Source organism: Procambarus clarkii, chromosome 53 (genome assembly GCF_040958095.1).
Source record: "Procambarus clarkii isolate CNS0578487 chromosome 53, FALCON_Pclarkii_2.0, whole genome shotgun sequence".
In the NCBI taxonomy this organism is placed as follows: domain Eukaryota; kingdom Metazoa; phylum Arthropoda; class Malacostraca; order Decapoda; family Cambaridae; genus Procambarus; species Procambarus clarkii.
The window spans coordinates 9,935,629-9,957,782 of record NC_091202.1 but is presented as its reverse complement, the minus strand read 5'-3'; the positions used below and the strand labels follow the sequence as shown (position 1 = coordinate 9,957,782).

General features: G+C 42.7%; 1 protein-coding gene across 3 annotated transcripts in view; it reads left to right on the top strand.

Moving 5' to 3' along the window:
* Positions 1 to 22,154, top strand: part of LOC123767098 (organic cation transporter-like protein) — a 297,560-nt gene that overhangs the window by 48,913 nt on the left and 226,493 nt on the right. The window contains exon 1 of one of the 3 annotated variants that reach the window (XM_069304724.1): positions 8,306 to 8,469. The exons of the other annotated variants lie outside the window; for them this stretch is intronic. The gene's annotated coding sequence lies outside the window, so the exon portion shown is untranslated. Of the gene's footprint in view, positions 1 to 8,305; positions 8,470 to 22,154 lie in introns of those variants that run through there. 3 annotated transcript variants of the gene reach the window in all.

Sequence of the window (22,154 nt, the reverse complement as noted above, 5' to 3'; positions counted from 1 at the left end):
TTGGTTTTTGTTGTGTAAGTTTAGTTTGCATTCGTGTTTCATTACTTTGTTATATTTGTCCTATATGTATTCATGATTTGTTTCTTCTGCAGTTTTGTGCTTTGTACTTTGTGTGTTTCTTTTATAAGTAAATAAAAAAACAAGTTGGATGGGTTTGAGGTCCACAACTACCTGTAGGGTAGGTATAGGGGCTAATACCACCTGTAGGTTAAATATGGGTCCACTACCGCCCACAGGATGGGCATTGGATCCACTACCGCCCACAGGATGGGCATTGGGTCCACTACCGCCCATTGGATGGGTATGAGGTTCATTACTGCCTACAAGATGGCTGTTTATTTATTTATTTATTTATTTATTTATTATTTATTTATTTATTTATTTATTTATTTATTAATATACAAGAAGGAACATTGGGTTTGTGAAAATACATAGCATGATAATTTACAATCTTGTAAAGCCACTAGTACACGCAGCGTTTCGGGCAGGTCCTTAATCTAACAGATAATTTTAAGTTGGTAAATTCTAGCGGAATTAATAAAATGATAACAGATACATTGCAAGAAAGAAAAAAATGAGATGAGAGAAATTAGTAGGTATATTAAAGCACATTGGTATATTAAAGCTTTGATTGATTGCATTGACAGCTTGATTGATAATTTAAACGAAGATTAATAGGCACCATACAGCAAATGGAAAGCACATATAAGAAGATAGTAATCATCACAATGGTAAAATTGGGTACATGAAGATTGGGAGATTGGGTAGCACTAGATACGGTGCAATTTTAAAGCAAAAAGGTAGAAAACTATGAAGATGAAATAGGTACTTTTTAGTTTTGTTTTTGAATGATGCAAAAGTTGGACAGCTTTTCAATTCATTAGGGAGTGAGTTCCATAGACTAGGTCCTTTTATTTGCATAGTGTTTGCACAGATTAAGTTTGACTCTGGGGATATCAAAGATATATTTATTTCTGGTGTAGTGATAATGAGTCATATTACATCTGTCCAGGGAGAGTTTCAGAGCAGGATTTGCATTTAAGAACAGGGTTTTCTAAATGTAGTTGACACAAGAGAATGTGAGGAGTGAGATTATGTTTAGGGAGTTAAACAAGGAGGCTGAGTGTTGTCTGAAAGCAGATTTTGTTATTATTCTGATAGCAGATTTTTGCTGAGTGATGATGGACCTGAGGTGGTTTGCAATGCACTGGTTGAACCCCATGCGAAGATACCATAATTAAGATAGGGATAGATTAGTGCATAATATAGTGTGATGAAAGTAGAGTTAGATACATATCTGATTTTGAAGAGTATACCAACTGTTTTAGAGACTTTCTTAGTTATGTGTTGTATGTGGGTGCTGAAGTTGAGTCTCTTGTCTAGGAATAGGCCAAGAAACTTTCCATCATTTTTACTACTAATGTTACTATTAGTAGTACTTGCTACTATTACTAATGTTAACATTGTCTATCTGAAGCTGAATTGCATTTGTTGATTTGCTTCCAAATAAGATGTAGTAGGTCTTTTCTATGTTATGTGTTAGTTTGTTGGTTGACATCCATAAGTGAATTTTTTTTAGTTCATTATTAACAACATTATTTAGTGTATGTGGGTTGGGGTGAGGGGTAGTATCATCAGCAAACAATATAGGTTTCAGAATGTTAGTGACATTAGTTAGATCATTGATGTGTATATAAGAAATAGGAGAGGTCCCAAAATGCTGCCCTGAGGCACTCCAACGGTTATTGGTAGAGTGGGAGAGGTTATATCATTGATGGCTACACATTGGTGTCGATCACTAAGATAGGATTGGATATAGTCTAGGGCATAGCCTCGGATTCCATAACGATGGAGTTTATGTAAGAGGTAGTTGTGATTAACAGCATCAAAAGCCTTTCTCAGGTCAATGAAGAGTCCAATCGGAAACTCATTTTTGTCAAGGGCTGAGTAAATTATATCAAGGAGACTAATAATTGCATCGTTGGTACTCTTTTGGGAGCGGAAGCCAAACTGACAGGGGCTGAGTTTGTCTAATTTTACGAGGTAGGAGTAGAGCTGTTTGTAGATAATTTTTTCAAATATTTTTGATAGTATGGGTAGGTTTGATATTGGTCTGCAATTGTTTATGTCTGCAGGATTGCCTCCTTTATGAACTGGCGTTACTCTTGCTTTTTTAAGGGTATCAGGTAAGGTATGACACTAAGAATTTGTTGAACAGCAGAGCTATTGGTGGCGCATGGGCATGGGAGGCGCTCTTGTATATAATGGATGGGATTTCACTGATGTTCCCAGCTTTGGTTTTTAGTGAGTGTATGATGGACACAACATCTGTCTGGCTGACTGGTGAAAGGAAAAGTGAGTTTGGATAGCTGCTTGAGAGATATGTGTTGATATGTATCTGGGTCTGTGGGATTTTACTGGTAAGGTTAGCACCAACCTATGAAAAGAAGCTATTAAATTCATTTGCCATTTCTAAATCAGTTGACGATATAGCCATCCTTTGAGAGTGTTATTTGGTTGTGGGAGTGTTGTTTAGTTCCTAGGATATTAGAGATGGTTTTCCATGTGCTTTTCATGTTGCCTTTTGCTTCTTTGAATCTAGTCTCATAATATAAAAGTTTAGCTTTTCTTATGATACTGGTAAGCATTGATGAGTACCTTTTAACTACTTCCTTTGTAACTAGGCCAATCCTAAATTTCTTTTCATATTGAAGTTTTTTGTTGATTGATTTGAATATGCCACTTGTGAGCCACGGACTGTTTATTCTTCTGTCAGTTATTTGTTTGGTAAGGAGGGGACAGTGAGTGTTGTAGAGGTTTAGAGTTTTTGAGAGAGGATAGCTAATGAGTTTATATCCTGTGTATTATTGAATTCAGATTCCCGGTTAATATTATGAAGTGCATTTGAGAGATTGCCTAAAGCTGATTCACTGTGTAGCCTAAATGAGAGTTTCTTGCTTTTTGGTGGTGTTATGTCCATGTTTGCTATGAGGAAGGTAGGATAGTGGTCAGTTGTTCTGTCATAGATTATCCCAGATGTAAGGGGAGCTGTTATATTAGTCCATAAGTGATCCAAGGTAGTGGTAGATGTTTGAGTGACTCGGGTGGGCTTGGTGCTTGTTGGGATTAGCATACAGGAGTTCATGCTGTTATGAAAATAGTCATCTTGAGAGTTATTTTGTAGATCAAGGTCAGTATTGAAATCAACTCCTAGAATGATGTGATTTTTGTTGAGGTTGTTATTTTTGATAAGATTTCTTACGTTATCTGAGAATGAAGCAATATTTGTATTGGGAAATCTATAGATGGCACCGATAGTCAAGGAGGATTTAAGGGATTTACTGGAGAACTTGACAAAGGTATATTCACAATAGTTATCTCTATCACTAATGACACTATTGCAGATGAAGGTATCTTTGTAATATATTGCTGTGCCACCTTTTTTTATTAGGCCTGCAGTTGTGAATGGCTGTATAACCAGCTAAGTTGTAGATTTGGGTATAGTTTTTACTTAGTCAGGTTTCTGTTAAAATAATGAATAATAATTTAGTACCTAGTGCTGTGAGTAGTGCATTTATATCATCAAAATGTTTACCAAGTGATCTAACATTTTGGTTGTAAACTGATAAGCAGGTGCTATTTAGGAGTTTGTTTTTGCAAGATTTGCTGTGTAAAACCTACAATAATGATGATCAATGTGCTGATTATTGTGGATATGAGACATAAGATTTCGATCAGGATCAATATCAGTATGCATGTAGATGCAATGGGGTCACGATACAATAAGACAAGCAATTACAGACACAGTTAAATACTAAATCTGCTGTAAATAGAAAGTAATTATAGCAAAACACAACAATAAATATCAGTACACAAAAAATAGAAACAATTAGAAGTAGAGTGAAGATCACCGTAGATAGCCAGGAAGGATACAGAAGTTAGGTTAAGCGAGAAGGCAAAAAATCAGTAGAATGACAAGATTAATATATAGCAAAGATAATAATACAAATAATAATCATAAAGTAAAATAATCTTAAAGATAAATTATTTTATATAGCTTAGTTGTGAACCTATAATTAGTATGAACTTAAGAAAACTAAATGAGCTCAATAAATAATTACAATAAGTGATGTATAAATTAAATTACAATTAGATTTAAAATTTAAAATATAACAGGGCAAGATTAAATTAATTAGTAAAATTTTACTATAACACTGAGGTAGATCCTTACATAAATACTGAATCTGCTGTAATTAGAGAATTATTATAGCAAAACACAATAATAAATGCAAGTACACACACAAAAAAGAAACAATTAGAAGTATAATAAAGATTACCGTAGATACCCAGGAAGGATACAGAAGTTAGGTGGAGAAAACAAAAAATCAGTAGGGACTGTCAAGATTAACATATAACAAAAAATAATGAGACAAATGATAATCGTAAAGTAAAATAATCTTAAAGATAATTAATTTTATATAGCTTAGTTTTGAACCTATAATTAGTATGAACTTAAGAAAACAAAATGAGTTCAATAATTAATTTCAATAAATGACATAAATCAAAATTTAATTATATTTAAAATTTAAAAAAAAACAGGGTAAGGTTAGACTTAAGAGTAAAATTTTACAATGATACTGAGGTAGATGCTTACATAAGTGCATGGAGACTTGACTGATTACTTAGGAACTTATATGGATGAGAGAACATTAGTTAAACGGTAAGGCAGAGACAGCGCCTTGGACAAGGTGAGATTAAGTTAGGTTGCTTACATAAGGTTGTTAGGTTAGGTTCTAACACTCAAGAGTTATTTTCAGTATTAGCATTGGGCGGGTTCAGGTTTTCAGATATACCACAATCATTAAAGAAGACCAGTAGTTGTTGGTCACACTTAATTTCATATATTTTTCCTGCACTTTCCTTCTTTACAATGATCGTTCCATTCCTAGTGTAGCACTGCTTGATAAGACCAGGGTTTAGTTTGCAAATTTTACGCTGCCTGAAGAGGAGGGATCCACGCTGCTCTGTAAGGCACTCATTTATGTAGAGGTTAGTTTTTTGCTTAGCAGCTGATTGTGTGAGGTCAAACTTAACAGCGGGATTTGCAAGTTTGATGAGTATTCTCCTACTGCTATGGGAACTGTTTTTATCTATCTTGACAGCTGATTTGATATCAACGTTGACTTTGATCTTTGAATTAATTAAGGTGTGGGCTATGTTACAACAATTCTCACCATGTTGTTCATCAGGCAGATCAGTAGAGCTAATTATCAGGGAGTCATGAAGTTGTTGTTGCTCTTGGTCATCTTCGGAAGCCGCCTGGTGAATCTGATGGAGATTAATTTGTTTTTCCAGCTTTTGAAGGAAGTCGCTTTGAGCTGAGTAGGTTTCATCGACCTTGATCTTATGTATTTGATCCATTGCGTCGTTTGCAACAGCTTGTAAGTTAAGAATTTCTTGGTTGTTATTCGTCGACGATTCAAGGAGGCGGTCTATAGTTTGTTGTTGTTGGGTGACTGTGGCTTGGAGGGCCGAAATTGCTTCAGATTGCAGGAGCACAAGGTTGTGCAGTTTCTGCAGCCATGGGTTACTCCTCAAAGGTTTGAAGTTTGAACAGGGAGCCATAGATTGAATGAATTCTAAAGCTTGAGTTTTAAGTTAAGTTGAAGGCGGGGAGTGGCAGAGAGGAGGGGGAGTGGATGCTGTGTTTACCAACATCGACGAGGAATGCAGCGTTGCCAGTGTTTCATTCAGGTCTCTTGGAGTTATGGATAAAGAGCGAGAGGCACCCCTACCTTGTTTGCTGCTATGTTTGGGCATGTTTTCAGCGATAGCTTTTTGGTAATGTTTCCAGAGGTAGATACTTGGAGAATGGTAGTGGGGTTAGGAGTATAGTGAACGTTTGGCAGCAGGCAAGCACAATGAAAATTGGTTAATTGTGGTTGATTACTGTTGAGATTCGCTGTGAGTTATGGAATATTAAGTCTCCATGCACTTAACTTTTGCTGGGCAGTAGTTAGGCCATGCAGTGTTAGGTGGAGACGAAATTAACACGAATTTTTCTGCTGCAGTGCCAGTGCCGGTGCCACCCCCCAGCGATTCCCGCCGAAAGTAAATACCCTATTGGGTCATTACCATTCACAGGATGGGTATGGGGTTCACTACTGCCTACAGAATGGCTATGGGGTCACACCTACAGGATGGATATGGGGTCCATTACCGCCAACAGGATGGGCATGGAGTCCATTACCACCCACAGGATGGGTATGGGGTTCAATACCGCCCACAGGATTGGTATGGAGTCAATTACCGCCCTCAGAATGGGCAAGGGGTTCACTATCACCAACAGGATGGGTATGGAGTTTATAATTATAATAAGCTCTATTAATTATTATATATAATAATGGTGAGTCGCTAATCAACATTTTATATAATAGTGTGTATTGTGAAATTCTCAAGAGAATGAATTGTAGGAACGCCAACAGAAAACGATATTACATTGGAATGTCTATGGGATACTCTACTGCAAACAGGATGGCTATAGGGTCCAAAACAAGTCACACGATGTTTATTGGGCCCACTACCACCCAAAAGGATAGATGGGCCAACTACCATCTTTTGGATAGGTATAGAGACCACTACCACCTTTTGGATAGGTATGAAGTTCACTACTGTCCAGAGGATGGGTATATGGTACATTACCGCCAAGCGAATGGATATGGGATCCGCTACCACCCACAGGATGAATATGGGGTTCATTACTGCCAATAGGATGGGCATGGGGTCCACGAACACACAGGATGGATATTTGGTCCACTACCGCCCACAGGTTGGGTATGGGGTCTACTGCCGCCCATGGGATGAGTATAGGGTCCACTACCACCCATTGAATTGGTTTGGGGACCATTACCATCAACAGAATGGGTATTGGGTCCACAACCACTCACAGGATGGATATAGGGTTCACAACTAGTCACAAGTTGTGTATGGGATATGGGGTCCACAACCACTACGGGTGGTAGTGGATCCAATACCCATTAATTACCACCCAATGGATTGGTATCGGGTCCAATACCACCCGAAGGATTGGTATCGGGTTCACTACCACCCGTAGGATTGGTATGTGGTCCACTACCAACTGTAGGATTTGTATGGGGGCCCTATACCCCCCCCCCCCACAGGATGGCTATGGGTCCAATACTGCCAACAGGATGGGAATGGGGTCCACTACCGCCAACCGGATGGGTATTTGGTTAACTACAGCTCACGGGTTGGGGTATGGGGTCACCTACATCTCATGGGTTGCGGAATGGGGTCAACTACAGCTCACGGGCTGGAGTATGGGGTCAACTACAGCTCACGGGCTGGAGTATGGGGTCAACTACAGCTCACTGGCTGGAGTATGGGGTCAACTACAGCTCACTGGCTGGAGTATGGGGTCAACTACAGCTCACGGGCTGGAGTATGGGGTCAACTACAGCTCACGGGCTGGAGTATGGGGTCAACTACAGCTCACTGGCTGGAGTATGGGGTCAACTACAGCTCACTGGCTGGAGTATGGGGTCAACTACAGCTCACTGGCTGGAGTATGGGGTCAACTACAGCTCACGGGCTGGAGTATGGGGTCAACTACAGCTCACGGGCTGGAGTATGGGGTCAACTACAGCTCACGGGCTGGAGTATGGGGTCAACTACAGCTCACGGGATTGGGGTATTGGGTCAACTACAGAACATACATACATATATGTATGATATATGTATGTATACATATATGTTGGGGCCTCGTAGCCTGGTGGATAGCGCGCAGGACTCGTAATTCTGTGGCGCGGGTTCGATTCCCGCACGAGGCAGAAACAAATGGGAAAAGTTTCTTTCACCCTAAGTGCCCCTGTTACCTAGCAGTAAATAGGTACCTGGGAGTTAGTCAGCTGTCACGGGCTGCTTCCTGGGGTGTGTGTGTGTGTGTGGTGTGGGGAAAAAAAAAAAAAAAAAGTAGTAGTAGTTAGTAAACAGTTGATTGACAGTTGAGAGGCGGGCCGAAAGAGCAAAGCTCAACCCCCGCAAAAACACAACTAGTAAACACATACATACATACATAGATACGTACATACATACATACATACGTACATACATACATACATACACAAACCAGGACCAGGGCGAAGGGACAGGGAACACACGTGGGGCCGCGCTCGCTCCTCGAATAAGTAGTCATATCTCTGACATCAAAGAGATACGGAGGAGAGTCAGTGCGTAATGATAGTACGGTGACACATAGTAGACAACACATAGGCAATAGAAATTTAGTGGCTGTGTAGGATTGTGCGAAGTGAACAACTACAATAGGAGTACGACATCTGTACCACGAGGGAGGAAACTTGGAGCCTGGCAGCGGTATGGTCAACAACAACGACAGTTACCTCAGATGCTTCATACTCACCTAGTGTGCTCTGGTTGTTGAGCTGGCCGGTAAGAGTCTCTTGTGTCTATTAACGGTGTACAGTGTTTTTAGTATAACAAGTAGTCTTGGATATCAGATAAAGAAGGCAAAAGAATCTTGAAATATACGGCTCATGTGGGCACTACTTTCTCACACCCATGTGTCATAAAACCACACCGCCAATACCCCCCCCCCCACCCCCCAATTTACACCACCCACCACACACACACACGTACACACACACACATACACACATACATACATACATACAAAGAGTAAATTAATGAACTGTAACACAATGATACAGTGACTGACTCCAGAGCTTTGTGTAGATAGAGAAGAACCGCCATCATCAATCTAATAGAACTTAGTGAATCACCTATTGGGAGGCAACAACGGATCACCATCGTCATCCATACATCGTCATTACTCATCTGGTTGTGTGAGCGGGAGGCAGACTGGCATGTACCCCTCTCTGGTCAATTAATCAGGTGTACAGATTGAGGTAAAATATTATCAAATTCTTGTTCAGGATATCATATATATTTAAAATCTCAAAGTGGCTCATTATAGGTCGAGGTTAACGCTTACGGGAACTCATGACACACGCACGCACGCATGCACACACGCGAGCGCACACACAAAAACACACACACACACGCACACAAATGTTCAGTCAGGGGAAAAAGGATTAACACCTTTTGTGGACAGGGGATAAAACCTTAGTATACTCCATCCCACATCTTACCCCCCTATCTGACCTGACCTGACCTGGTCGCCATCTCTACCCCCTCCCCTAGTTCCCCGCATCCCCCATACACACATTCTCCCCCTCCCCACTCTCTCCCTTTCCCTTTCCCACTCTCTCTCTCTCCCGCTCTCGTTCTCTTCTCTCTCTCTCTCTCTCTCTCTCTCTCTCTCTCTCTCTCTCTCTCTCTCTCTCTCTCTCTCTCTCTCTCTCTCTCTCTCTCTCTCTCTCCTCCCTCGCTCTCCCTACCTTCCCTCTCTCTCTCCCTCTCTTTCCTTCCCTCCCCCCCTCTCTGCCCACACGCTCGTACATGCTCACACACACACACTCTCGTGTTGGGTGGACACGGGTTGGGAGCTCCTGGTTCACTAGTGGAGAGGGAGGGGTAACCAGGCAACTTCGAAGTGAAAAAGTGTGTACAAGTGAATGAAAAAAACCTTGGGTTTTGATCAAAGCCATAAGGTAGTGAAGAAAAACAGTATAAGTAGCATAATAGAAAATAGTTGATGAAGTACTGTGGCAGTGTGTAGTGTGGAGCAGACCTCACCGACCTCTGACCGTGACCTCACCCCCGGCAGCAACCTTCCCAACACCACGTGGGAAGACGCTTGGAGATTCACTCACCTATTGTGTTAGCAGGACGGTAAGATACTTGGAACCCCTGTGGGTAAGGTTGGATTATAGCAATGACTAGGTCAGGAAGGGCGTCTAGGTCCATCAGTATTATGATTGAAGAAGAAGATAGGTTTGTGGAGAAGATGATTGGGAAATTTGTAGAGAAGAGGGATGTTTGGATAGATGATCTAATCCAGGGGATTAAAAGTGAAATCTTTAATAAGATACAGGACGAGGTTCAAAGACTCAAACAAGAGTTTATGGATTATATTCAAGAGGAAATCAGGAAGAGCAGGGTAGAATGGCAAGGAGAAATAACTAGGCTTACTAATGAATTTGGCAGGAATAAGGGAAGCTTGGCAGGGGAAGGGGGAGTAGTAGTAGGTGGAGTAGCGGGAGTGGGAGAGGTGGGGGTCAGCCAGGGAGGGGGCCACCAGCATGACCCCTGAACTGAGAAAGAGGACAATCATAATCCATGGATTCCTTGAAGCCAGGGCACCATCGAGTCAGGAAAGGATGGAGATTGAAATTTTGGAGCTACAGGGGATCTTGAGAGATATGAGAGCCCATATGGCAGGGAATGAGGTGCAAGTCCACTGACGCATTGGGCCATACAACTGTAACAGGAAACGACCTGTCCTAGTACAGTTCACTAACGAAGAGGAAGTGGATTACATACTGCATCACAAACACTTACTCAGAGGTAGCGAAAATTACTACAACGTATATATTGACAAATTCATGACAAAGGAGGAGCAGGTAGCCCACAGAGCAAGCAAACAACAATACAACTCTTCCCATTTGAGCGTAGCTACACACCCCAGTGCTAATCCATCCCATGCTAACCAGCTCACACCTGCTTCTCAGGTCACTCCCTCCCCAAATCAGCCCTCCCTGCCCCTTCTTATCTCCCCAACACCTCCCTTGACCCCTCTGACCCCACTGCAGTCAAATTCATCCCACATTCCAAGGACCCCCTCATCACCTCAACCCCCAAAACCCATCCAGCTCTCATCCCCTCAATCCCCAAAACCCACCCAGTCTTCATCCCCTCAACCCCAAAAACCCACCGAGCCCTCATCCCTTCACCCCCCAAAATCTTCCCAGCCCTCACCCCTCCTCATTCCCTCTCCTTCCATGTGACCCCCACCCTTGCGAGGGGGGTGGGAGGTTCCCCCCACCCCCTCTATCCTTCCCCCTCCCAACCTCTCAACCTCTATCTGTCTCCCAACCTTACGCTATCTCCCAACCCCTCTATGCCTATCAGACCCTCCCTAATCTTCAGACCCAGTATGCCCTTTCTACTCCAGACCTACCAACCCAGGCCCTACCCCAGACCCTCCTACCTACCTTCCTAGAAGCCCAGCCCCCATTAGCCCCCCCAAGCACCCCTCCCGACCTCTTTCACCCCCATACACCCCCCGGACCCCCCCAGACACCCCCCGGATCCCCCCGGACACCCCCCGGATCCTTCCCGCCCCCAGTCATCCCCCAGACACCCCCCAGATCTCCCAGGTCCCCCTGCCCCCAGTCGCCCCCCCAGACACCCCCCAGATCCCCCCAGACTCCCAGAGAAAGGGAGAACTCTGGTACAAGAGTTTCCATGAAGAATCTGAAGGTTTGGTACACCAATGCTGATGGGGTATCATATAAAGTAGAAGAGATAAAAGAAAGAGTGAGTGAGGCAGATCCTGACATAGTTGCAATTGTGGAAACTAAAATTAATGACATGATCTCAGATGCAATCTTTCCTGAAGGGTACCAGGTGATACGAAAAGAGAGGACGCAGAGACAGGGAGGAGGAGTGGCACTCTTAATAAAGCGGAAATGGAAGTTTGAAGACCTGGGAAATCGGGTTACCAATGAGTACACAAGCTTCATACATGGAACTCTGACAGTAGATGGGAGGAAGATTGTGATCTTGGTAATCTACAATTCCCCACCAAACAGTAGAAGACCCAGGCAGGAGTATGATGACAAGTACAAGGCATGTATAGATGAACTGTAGAAGGCAGCAACACTAGCCTACAGAATGAGAGCGAAGCTGCTGATCATGGGGGACCTAAATCATGGAGAGATAAATTGGGAATCAAGGAATCCCCATGGAGGGGACGAAACGTGGGGAGCAAAATTAGTAGATGTTATAGACAGGAATTTCCTAACACAACATGTGAAGGAAGACACAAGGGAAAGAGGAGGTGATGCACCGAGCCTATTAGACCTGATTTTCACCCAGAACGTAGAAGATATCGAGAATTTAGAGCATGAAATACCTCTAGGGGCCAGTGACCATTGTGTCCTAGTCTTTGACTACATGATGGAATTCAAACTTATGACCATGGGACAAGAGATCTGGGAAAGGAGAGTTGACTACAGGAAAGGGGACTATAAGAGGATAAGGGACTATCTGGGTGAAGTGCAGTGGGAGGAAGAAATTAGAGGAAAAACAGTCCAAGATATGATGGACCTAGTCATACAGAAATGCCAGGAGGCCGAAGAGAGATTTATACCAACAGTAAAGGGAAAAAATAAGAAGGAATATAATAACCCATGGTTTAATAGACAGTGTCAGGAAACAAAAATGGCCAGCAGGCGGGAGTGGAGGAAGTACAGAAGACAAAGAACAGAGGACTACAGGATCAGATACAACAGAGCTAGGAACGATTACATTAACATAAGACGAACATCGGAAAGGGACTATGAGAACGATATTGCAATCAAAGCGAAAAAACAACCTAAGTTACTACACAGCCATATAAGAAGAAAAATGTCGGTGAACGACCAAGTGACAAGACTATGGAAGACAGAGGGGGCATATACTGAAAGTGACAAGGAAATCTGCGAGGCACTGAATGCCAGTTTCCATGGAGTGTTCACTACCGCGCCTGAGCAGCTCCCATTGGTGGAAGGGGTTACCCAGATGAAAGACTATCAGATATAGAAGTGACAGCAGAGGAGGTAATGAAACAGTTCATAACTCTAGATGCAACTAAAGCAGTTGGACCAGACAAAGTATCACTGTGGATACTAAAAGAAGCAGCGCAGGCCCTCAGCGTGCCTCTGGCAATGATCTTTAATGAGTCACTTATGTCGGGAGAATTGCCCAGGTGCTGGAAGAAGGCAAATGTCATGCCGATCTTCAAGAAAGGTGATAGGGAGGAGGCACTTAACTATAGATCTGTATCACTGACAAGCATCCCCTGTAAAATACTGGGAAGAATAATTAGGCTACGACTGGTTGCACACCTGGAGAACATTAGGTTTGTGAACAAACATCAACATGGGTTCTGGACAGGGAAATCGTGCCTAACAAACCTTCTGGAATTCTATGATAAAATAACGAGGATAAGACAGGACAGAGATGGTTGGGCAGACTGCATATTTCTGGACTGCCGAAAAGCCTTTGATACAGTACCGCACATGAGACTGCTGTTCAAGCTCGAGAGGCAGGCGGGGGTGGTGGGAAAGGTCCTAGCATGGATAAGAAACTACCTAACAGGAAGGAGCCAAAGAGTTACGGTAAGGGGCGAGAAGTCGGACTGGCGAACAGTAACAAGTGGAGTACCACAAGGATCGATGCTGGGACCAATTCTATTTCTTGTATATGTTAACGACATGTTTACAGGCGTAGAGTCCTATATGTCGATGTTTGCGGATGATGCAAAGTTGATGAGAAGAGTTGTGACAGATGAGGATTGCAGTATCCTCCAAGAGGACCTGAACAGGTTGCAGAGATGGTCAGAGAAATGGCTACTGGAATTCAACACGAGCAAATGTAAAGTTATGGAAATGGGACTAGGAGATAGGAGACCAAAGGGACAGTACACAATGAAGGGGAACAACCTACCTGTGACGACGCGCGAAAGAGACCTGGGTGTGGACGTAACACCTAATCTATCTCCTGAGGCACATATAAATAGGATAACGACAGCAGTGTACTCTGCACTGCCAAAAGTTAGAACATCATTCAGAAACCTAAGTAAGGAGGCATTTAGGGCGCTTTACACTGCCTACGTGAGGCCAGCCTTAAAGTATGCCACCTCATCATGGAGTCCCCATCTGAAGAAGCATATAATGAAACTGGAAAAGGTTCAGAGGTTTGCAACGAGACTTGTCCCAGAGCTATGATGGATGGGGTATGAGGAGCGCCAGGGGGAACTGTGCCTTACGACACTAGAAAGAAGAAGGGAGAGGGGGGACATGATAGGAATGTATAAGATACTCAGAGGGATTGACAGAGTGGACATAGACGAAATGTTCACACGGAATAGTAACAGAACGAGGGGACATGGATGGAAGCTTTAAACTCAGATGAGTCACAAAGATGTTAGGAAGTTTTCTTTTAGCGTGAGAGTAGTGGGAAAATGGAATGCACTTCAGGAACAGGTTGTGGAAGGAAATACTATTCATAATTTTAAAACCAGGTATGATAGGGAAATGGGACAGGAGTCATTGCTGTAAACAACCGATGCTCGAAAGGCGGGATCCAAGAGTCAATGCTCGATCCTGCAGACACAACTAGGTGAGTACACACACACACACACACAAACACACACACACACACACACACTCACACATACACGCGCGCGCGCATCCACGCATCAGATTCTTAACTTACAATATTTATGATTTACCAATTTATGTTACTATATAGACTCTCAATTTCACAATATTGTATAAACCTGGAACTTAAAATTTGTCAATCAGTTTCATAAATTGAGAACCATGTTAATTATCAGTTAATCATTAATTTACTCACTTAAATATTTTCACATTAATATTAGCTACTATAGTCTTTTTTTGTTACAATATTCCAGCACTGTTAATGAACTCAAAAGCTTTAAGCTAGTACATCTGTGCCTCCAATCCATATTTGTCTGTTCCAATTGTTTATATTGCGGTAGTGGACCCCATACCCATCCTGTGGGTCATAGTGATCCCATACCCATCCTGTGGGGTGGTAGTGATCCCATACCCATCCTGTGGGGTGGTAGTGGACCCTCATACCCATCCTATGGGTGGTAGTGGACCCCCATACCCATCCTATGGGTGGTAGTGGACCCCCATACCCATCCTGTGGGTGGTAGTGGACCCCATTCCCATCATGTGGGTGGTAGGGATTCCATACCCATCCTGTGGGTGGTAATGGACCCCGTACCCATCCCATGCTTGGTAGTGAACCCCCATACCCATCCTGTGGGTGGTAGTGGACCCCATACCCATCCTGTGGGGTGGTAGTGATCCCATACCCGTCCTGTAGGCAGTAGTGGACCCCATACCCAACCTACAAATGGTAGTGATTGTTGGATATTTCCAACACCAAATACAACATTGTTGTATTCTCATTACTTATTACTAACCATACTAATTATTGTAGTAAGTAAAATTAACAACACGTAGAATTCTCATGTACTAATAATTTCATCTGTGCAGTAGGCTAGAATTCTCACGTCACCTGACGCCAGTATTGCGTCAGATTTCCTTACAGTAAACACATTATATCCAATGTGTGTGAGAATTAAATTCGATTCTCCATAATTAAAGCATTCTGTATGATAACTAATTGCAGACGAATTGATCTCTAACTAAAAGCCGAATAGAGCGTTAGAATCATAGCGTCTATCTCGTGATAAAGTTAACGTCACCAATGAATGCCATGGGGAGACATTAATTCCTCTCCCTTATATATTTACTATCCTTAAATTGGTAAATAACAATATTTTGTTCCTCTAAATAATAAACCCGTCCAGTCTTTAACGTTTCAAGCGCAAATGCGAGAAATATTAATGTTCGAGACAATAATTTGTTTTATGAACGCGGGCTCGGCGTGGGTAGAGGGACGCCATCTCAGTACACGTGGAGAGCCGCTCAGAGGCAGACCTGCGCTTACCGTACTCATAAGAAGACGCCATTGCCCAGCAAATAGGGCAGGTGTTATCCATCCTCAGATGAAAGTCGCCACTGTGAGGCGTGAATAACCTTGCAGATAGTATCTTCAGCTAGTGCTGGTGTCAAATAAGGAGCCCTTTGACTTGGTTCCTGACGACACGTGACCAGCCAGCGGAACGCATCATTATTCAGGATAGGCCTAGCCGGAGCCTGAGATGCGAAACACGGCAATCTTAATACTTATACAGTGCCCACAGCTAAGTATATTCTTTTATGTGATGCATCAGGTAGAAGTTTTAATAGTAGCAGGGTGATTGTCCGTTACGACGCACGATAACACCTAATAACAGGTGATTAAATTTGTCACCTGTAACTCTTAATATTCTTGAATATAGACTTAGTAGTTAAATCAGTTGCTACTGAAAATTATTTGTCTTGCAGCACGAGAGAAGAATTCTCCATGCTGCCTTCCCCCATGTTAACCCGTTCCACTCGTCAGTCGACCGAGTCTGGAGAATAAGAGGACTTCCATGGCTTTCTAAAGGAATCTTCATTAAGCTAAGATTTATTTCATTTTATAATTCTATTGCAATTTATCTTGTGCAGAATTCTTTGGGATTAATATGTGGTTTACTGTAACTCATTACTATGCTCATAATCTATGTTCCTCCCTTTGGTAATGATATCAGTTTCAATATTATTTTATAGGATTAGATTATTATTAATTGAATTAGTGAACGAACCACACTAATTCCTGGACGTACTTACCTCCAGTAATAACCCCCCAATGTAGGTGTTTGAGGTTTGTTTCATTTAATAATACAGCCCATTAATTATTATTATGATCATACTTTCTAGTTTTATCCATAGTTACTGGTTTCATCTAGGAATTATCTAATGATCAGAAATTCTCAGTTTCCCTCTTTACTTTAAAAGCGGGTGGTCCTTCGTAATTTAATTTACTACATTAATATTTAAATAATCAGATTCAAGCCCCAAATATCCCACAATATGGTCCTTTTCGAACCGGATAGGCATTAAACTTATAATTAAAATATTAACCATTAATAACTAATCCTTGTGTGATAGAAGCTAGACTAACTATTTAATTATTTGTGTCAACTAACAGTGTAACACATCAGTTAGCCTAGATCACACTAACATATTGCTACGTTCACCTCATGTATAAAGTAGCTTTAGTGGGTCATAGCCAATTACCCACAACACTTAGACCTATACCTCACACCGAGGTGAGAATCTTTAGGTCACCAGGAGCAACAGCTCATAACTTTTACAATAACAGCACCCTAACACCTGCGTTAGAGTGGCCTCACCATCTAACCATTATATACTTAGATGACATCCACCCCCACTCGTCATCCAGCCGAGGTGATCAAACACCTCAAAAACATAATTTCTTGTTTCAAGCTCATCAGTGAATCAGTAGTATTCACATTAGTGGAACCTCGCCAACCAAGTCAAGATAATCGTTGGGGAGTAACCCCAGAATACTACCTGAGAGCTGCTAAGTACATAAATTTCAGGCTGAAAAAACGAGTGAGATTGGATGCCACATATATCCAATTTACAGCCAGACCTTACAGACAGAACCTGATCAGAGACGGTGTACATTTGTCAGAGGAATCTAGGTTGCATGTGGTTGACAAGTTAATTAACACCATCAACCATCACAAAAGGCTGTAGCTAGCAAGCCAAACTTAACTGTACATAATTGTTCACCTGTGTGTGCAAGAGCACTCTTTTAAAACAAAAAAAACAAAAATACAGCACAACTATATTTACCTTACTGCACCACAATAATCTTTACCCATGTTAGTAGGTAGAATTTAGGCTGAGATTGTGCTGAATTTGGTACAAGCTCAGACTAAATAATTTTATAGTTCTTAGTTAGGAATTATTACGACTAGATCTAAAACTAGTCAGTGTTGTATGTATTATATTATTTGTGCTGACCCTATACAGGGTGGGATTAATTTTTGAGATAACTCTGATTGGAGTGTCTCCATAATATTTCTCTTGTATGCATTATTTTGTGTATCTATTTTGTGTATTGCTGGATTCTCTCCATTAACTCTGATGGTGATATGGATGAGCTAACCGGACGAGAACTAATGGTGAAGTTCAGACAGTACACAAAATATCTAGCTATTTGTTGTTAGGTAGGTAGGTACATTCAACCTCAAACGAGGTGAAATATAAAGTAGTCACCTTAAATTAGGCTACAATTAATGTTACCAGTTCACTAATGTTACGAACCCGGATCCAGCGTCCGAGCCTGGAGCAGTGACAACCACGCCATCTGTGGGTCAGCTCCCGAAACCCCCGCCAAACGGACGACGACACCTAGTGAGGACAGCGTGTACTGGCCTCGAGGACCAGTTTCCAGTCTGGTTCAGCGCTCAACACCGCCGCTCCTGACCTCTGGTGAGGTGGTGCTCCGACGACAGCGCCATCTATGGACTGGATACGTCAGGTGTTAGTATCTGAGCCTGTGAGTGTGGTGTATTAGTATCCCAGTTATTGATGACGTGTCTGCTTACAGAGCCGACCTGGGACCACTGTGTTGAAGGTGGAGTCAGTCTACCCGAGGCAGCCAGTCTCCATACAGTGAAGTTTGCTGCAGCTGTTGTGACGTCGTCCCCCCGGAAGAACACTGTGGTGTGTTAGCCTGCCATTGGAGTGGCAGTGAAAGGATTTACCCGGGACCGACGGTTGGAGACGATAATCCACTGGGGTATTGAGGACAGGAGGGTGATTGGTGATATCACACGAGACTCCTGTCTAGGGCGTACCCCTGTTATCGTTCGTGGAGTGGCCGTACCAGCCTTGGTGGCTCAGTACCTGCCAGCAGACCTGCTGGACGTGTGGTTGACGGCCTCCACGACGGTGCCCCCAGTGGACCTGTGTTTTGGCTGACCTGTGGCCAGGGTAGGCTCGGTATTCTCAGAAGACACGTCTTGAGGCCACGAAGAAAGCACCGCGGACTCGGCACCTAGCTTCTTGATCAAGGGTCTTCAGCAGAAGACTAGATTGTGCACGATCCCCTTGTAAAGTGTTAATACCCCTCCCCCTTGTGTACTCTTTTATTCTATATATTTAAACGGTGATGGTGAACATTATATTATATTAAGTTCTTAGCTTTCTTTCCCTACTCCCTTTAAGTTACTTGCGTCACGGATCTCATCCCTTGATAGCCACTACTGGCTTGGGAACGGATACATATATCTTCCTCTAACAACATCAGAGTGAGAACCCCGTTGCGTCCCGAGAGGGCCGTAACAACTAATGAACAAGTACCCAAGCTTCATTAGTAATACATATACTAACACTGTGAAGTTTGAACCTAAGCCCAACATGGCTACTCCTGAACAATTGAGGAGAACCTATTAATATTAATAGGCGCGGATCATTATTACAAGTTTATAACTGGATGCACTAGACAACATGGTATGAATTTGTTGTCGTCCGCAGGGGGCAAATTGCTCACAGGACCCGTGCTTTTCAGACAAGGTCCAGCGTCCACAAACCAACAAACCAATAATGTAATTGTGGCGTGACTAGGCTTAGAGCAGTCACCCCTACGCTTCAGGGAAATAGCCAAGGACATTGAGTCTGACCCACCAATACATCGTTTGTGGGATTTAGATACGTTAGGCATCATCCCTGAGCAACCAAGTCCTGATGATACGTGGACTTACCAGCAATATCTGGATACAGTTGTCTACTCAAATAAACAATACTGGGTACGACTCCCATGGAAGTTAGATCATCCACAACTTCCAGTGAATTATTTTATGGCAGCCTCACAATTGCAGTCTCAATTAACACGACTGCAGAAGCAGCCAGACAAACTAACCATGTATCACCAACTTATCCAACAACAACTTAACAATAAGTTCATTGAAGTTGTTGAACACGATGACCGAAAAACAGGTCATTACTTACCTCACCATGCTGTGGCGAAAGACTCATTGACAACACCTATTCGTATTGTCTTTAACTGCAGTGCTAAAGTAAAGCCGAGCAGTGTGTCTTTAAATGAATGTCTCCAAACGGGACCTAGCCTAACACAAAGGCTACATGACGTGTTGTTACGATTTCGCAAAGGCATTTTTGCCTATACAGCTGACATCAGCAAAGCCTTTCTCCGAGTAGGATTGCAGGAGGAAGATCGTGACTACACAAAATTCCTCTGGTTCAAGGATCCACTGGATCCCAACAGTGAAGTAATCACCTATCGGTTTGCCTCCGTATTATTTGGTGCCACGTCCTCACCGTTTCTTTTGCAAGCAACATTAGACACGCATTTGAGGAAATCAGACAGCCCTTATAAGGCAACCATTAGCGACAACTTGTATGTCGACAATTTCCAGGGGACAACTAATGATCAAGCTGATCTGGTAGAAATCTACCATGAGGCTAACCGTGAACTGTTAGGAGCCAATATGCCTCTACAGTCATGGGCCTCAAATAATAAACTGCTTAACCAGTTAATCGAGAAAGAATTTCCCGATTATCAGGTACCCAGTAAATTAAAGGTTCTAGGCGTGGAATGGAACACCAACACTGACGAGATGAATGTCAAGTCAGTGCAAACTGATAATTCAACCCTTACCATGAGAACACTGCTCTCATTTGTCAGTCAACCATTTGACCCTTTAGGCCTACTTAGTCCTATATTAATAAGGGGCAAACTCCTAATGCAGGAGTGCTGGCAGCAACATATGGGATGGGATGATCCGTTATCAAGTGAGTTACAAGCCAAATGGCAAATACTCTCAACGGATTTTAATCAGTTAGGCGTTTTGAAATTTCCTTGTAATGCTTCAGGACCAAACTTACCCAACAATTTGCACGTTTTTTGCGATGCCTCTGGCAAAGCATATGGCGCAGCAGCCTATTTAGTTAACAGTGCTCAATCAATTTTACTCACATCAAAAGCAAGAGTTGCTCCCATCAAGAAGAGATCCTTACCTCAGATGGAGTTGACTGCATTGCTAGTGGGAGTAAGATTGGCCCATTGCCTGGCAAAGACACTCAGTAATATCCACTTTGGTGAGATTGTAGTGTGGTCAGACAACGAGGCAGTCTTACAATGGGTAAGAAACAATAACAACAAAACTCCTTACGTCAGTAATCGCGTCAGGGAGATTCATGATTTATCCGCAGGATATAAGTTCAGACATGTCCCTACTAAGGACAATCCTGCAGATTATTTATCAAGAGGATTGACATTAAAACAACTTGTCAAGTCTTCGCTGTGGTTCAATGGACCTTCATGGCTTGTTGGTGGTCAGTGGCCCAAACAAAAGTCACAAGTCATAGTGACCAATATCACCACTCCCATGATGGAACCAGAGCCTCAGCGAATATTAGCCATTGATCCTCATCGTTATTCCAACTTAAGCAAATTGTTACGAGTGACTGCGCACGTGTTTGATTTCCTTGCCAAAGTAGGAATTCGACATAAATTTTCCAATCCTGTTTACTATTGGATTAAGCGGGCGCAGCAAGAGACCTACGGAAGCGAATTTGAGAATCTTCCGGATAAACTCACTAAGTCTCTGGCCATCTGGTACGATGTCAACACTCATAACATACTACGATGTGGAGGACGTTTGCTACATGCAAAGATTGACTTAGACACTAAGAACCCAATTCTTTTACCTCGTCACCACATCATAACTAAACTTCTTGTCTTACATCACCATCAATATGGTACACTACATGGTGGAGTTTTAGATACTCTCACCGACCTTAGACAAAAGTACTGGCTTCCTCAAGGTCGTCAGACTGTTAAGACCATTATTAAATCTTGTGTAATCTGTAAGGGATACGACGCTAGAGTCTGTCCTTACCCAGGACCTCCCCCACTCCCAGAAGAGCGCGTGGTTCATCTTCGTCCTTTCGAAACCACTGGAGTTGATTATACAGGAGCCTTACTCCTCACTGGTAACCCAGATAATATACCAGTGAAGGCGTACATTTGTCTCTTTACATGTGCTACAACCAGAGGCGTGCACTTAGAGGTCACCCCAGACATGAGTGCTGAAGCTTTCATTCAAGCTTTCCGCAGATTTGCTGCCCGCCAATCGTGTCCTAGATTAATGATATCAGACAACGGATCTAATTTTGTGGCAGGAGAAAGTTGTTTGCGAGAAGTCTGGAACCACCCTGAAGTACAGTCAGTCTTACAAAGAAGACAATGTCACTGGAAATTCATAGCACCAAGAGCCCCTTGGCAAGGTGGGTTCTATGAGCGAATGGTAGGCACAGTCAAGAAGTGTCTAAGGAAAACTTTACACCGACAAAAGGTCAGTTACTCAGAACTCCAAACTATTGTTGTGGACATCGAGGCGCGAGTCAATAACCGCCCAATCACCTACCTGTCTGATGATTACACCCAGAGAGAACCACTGAGCCCCTCTCACTTGATCCATG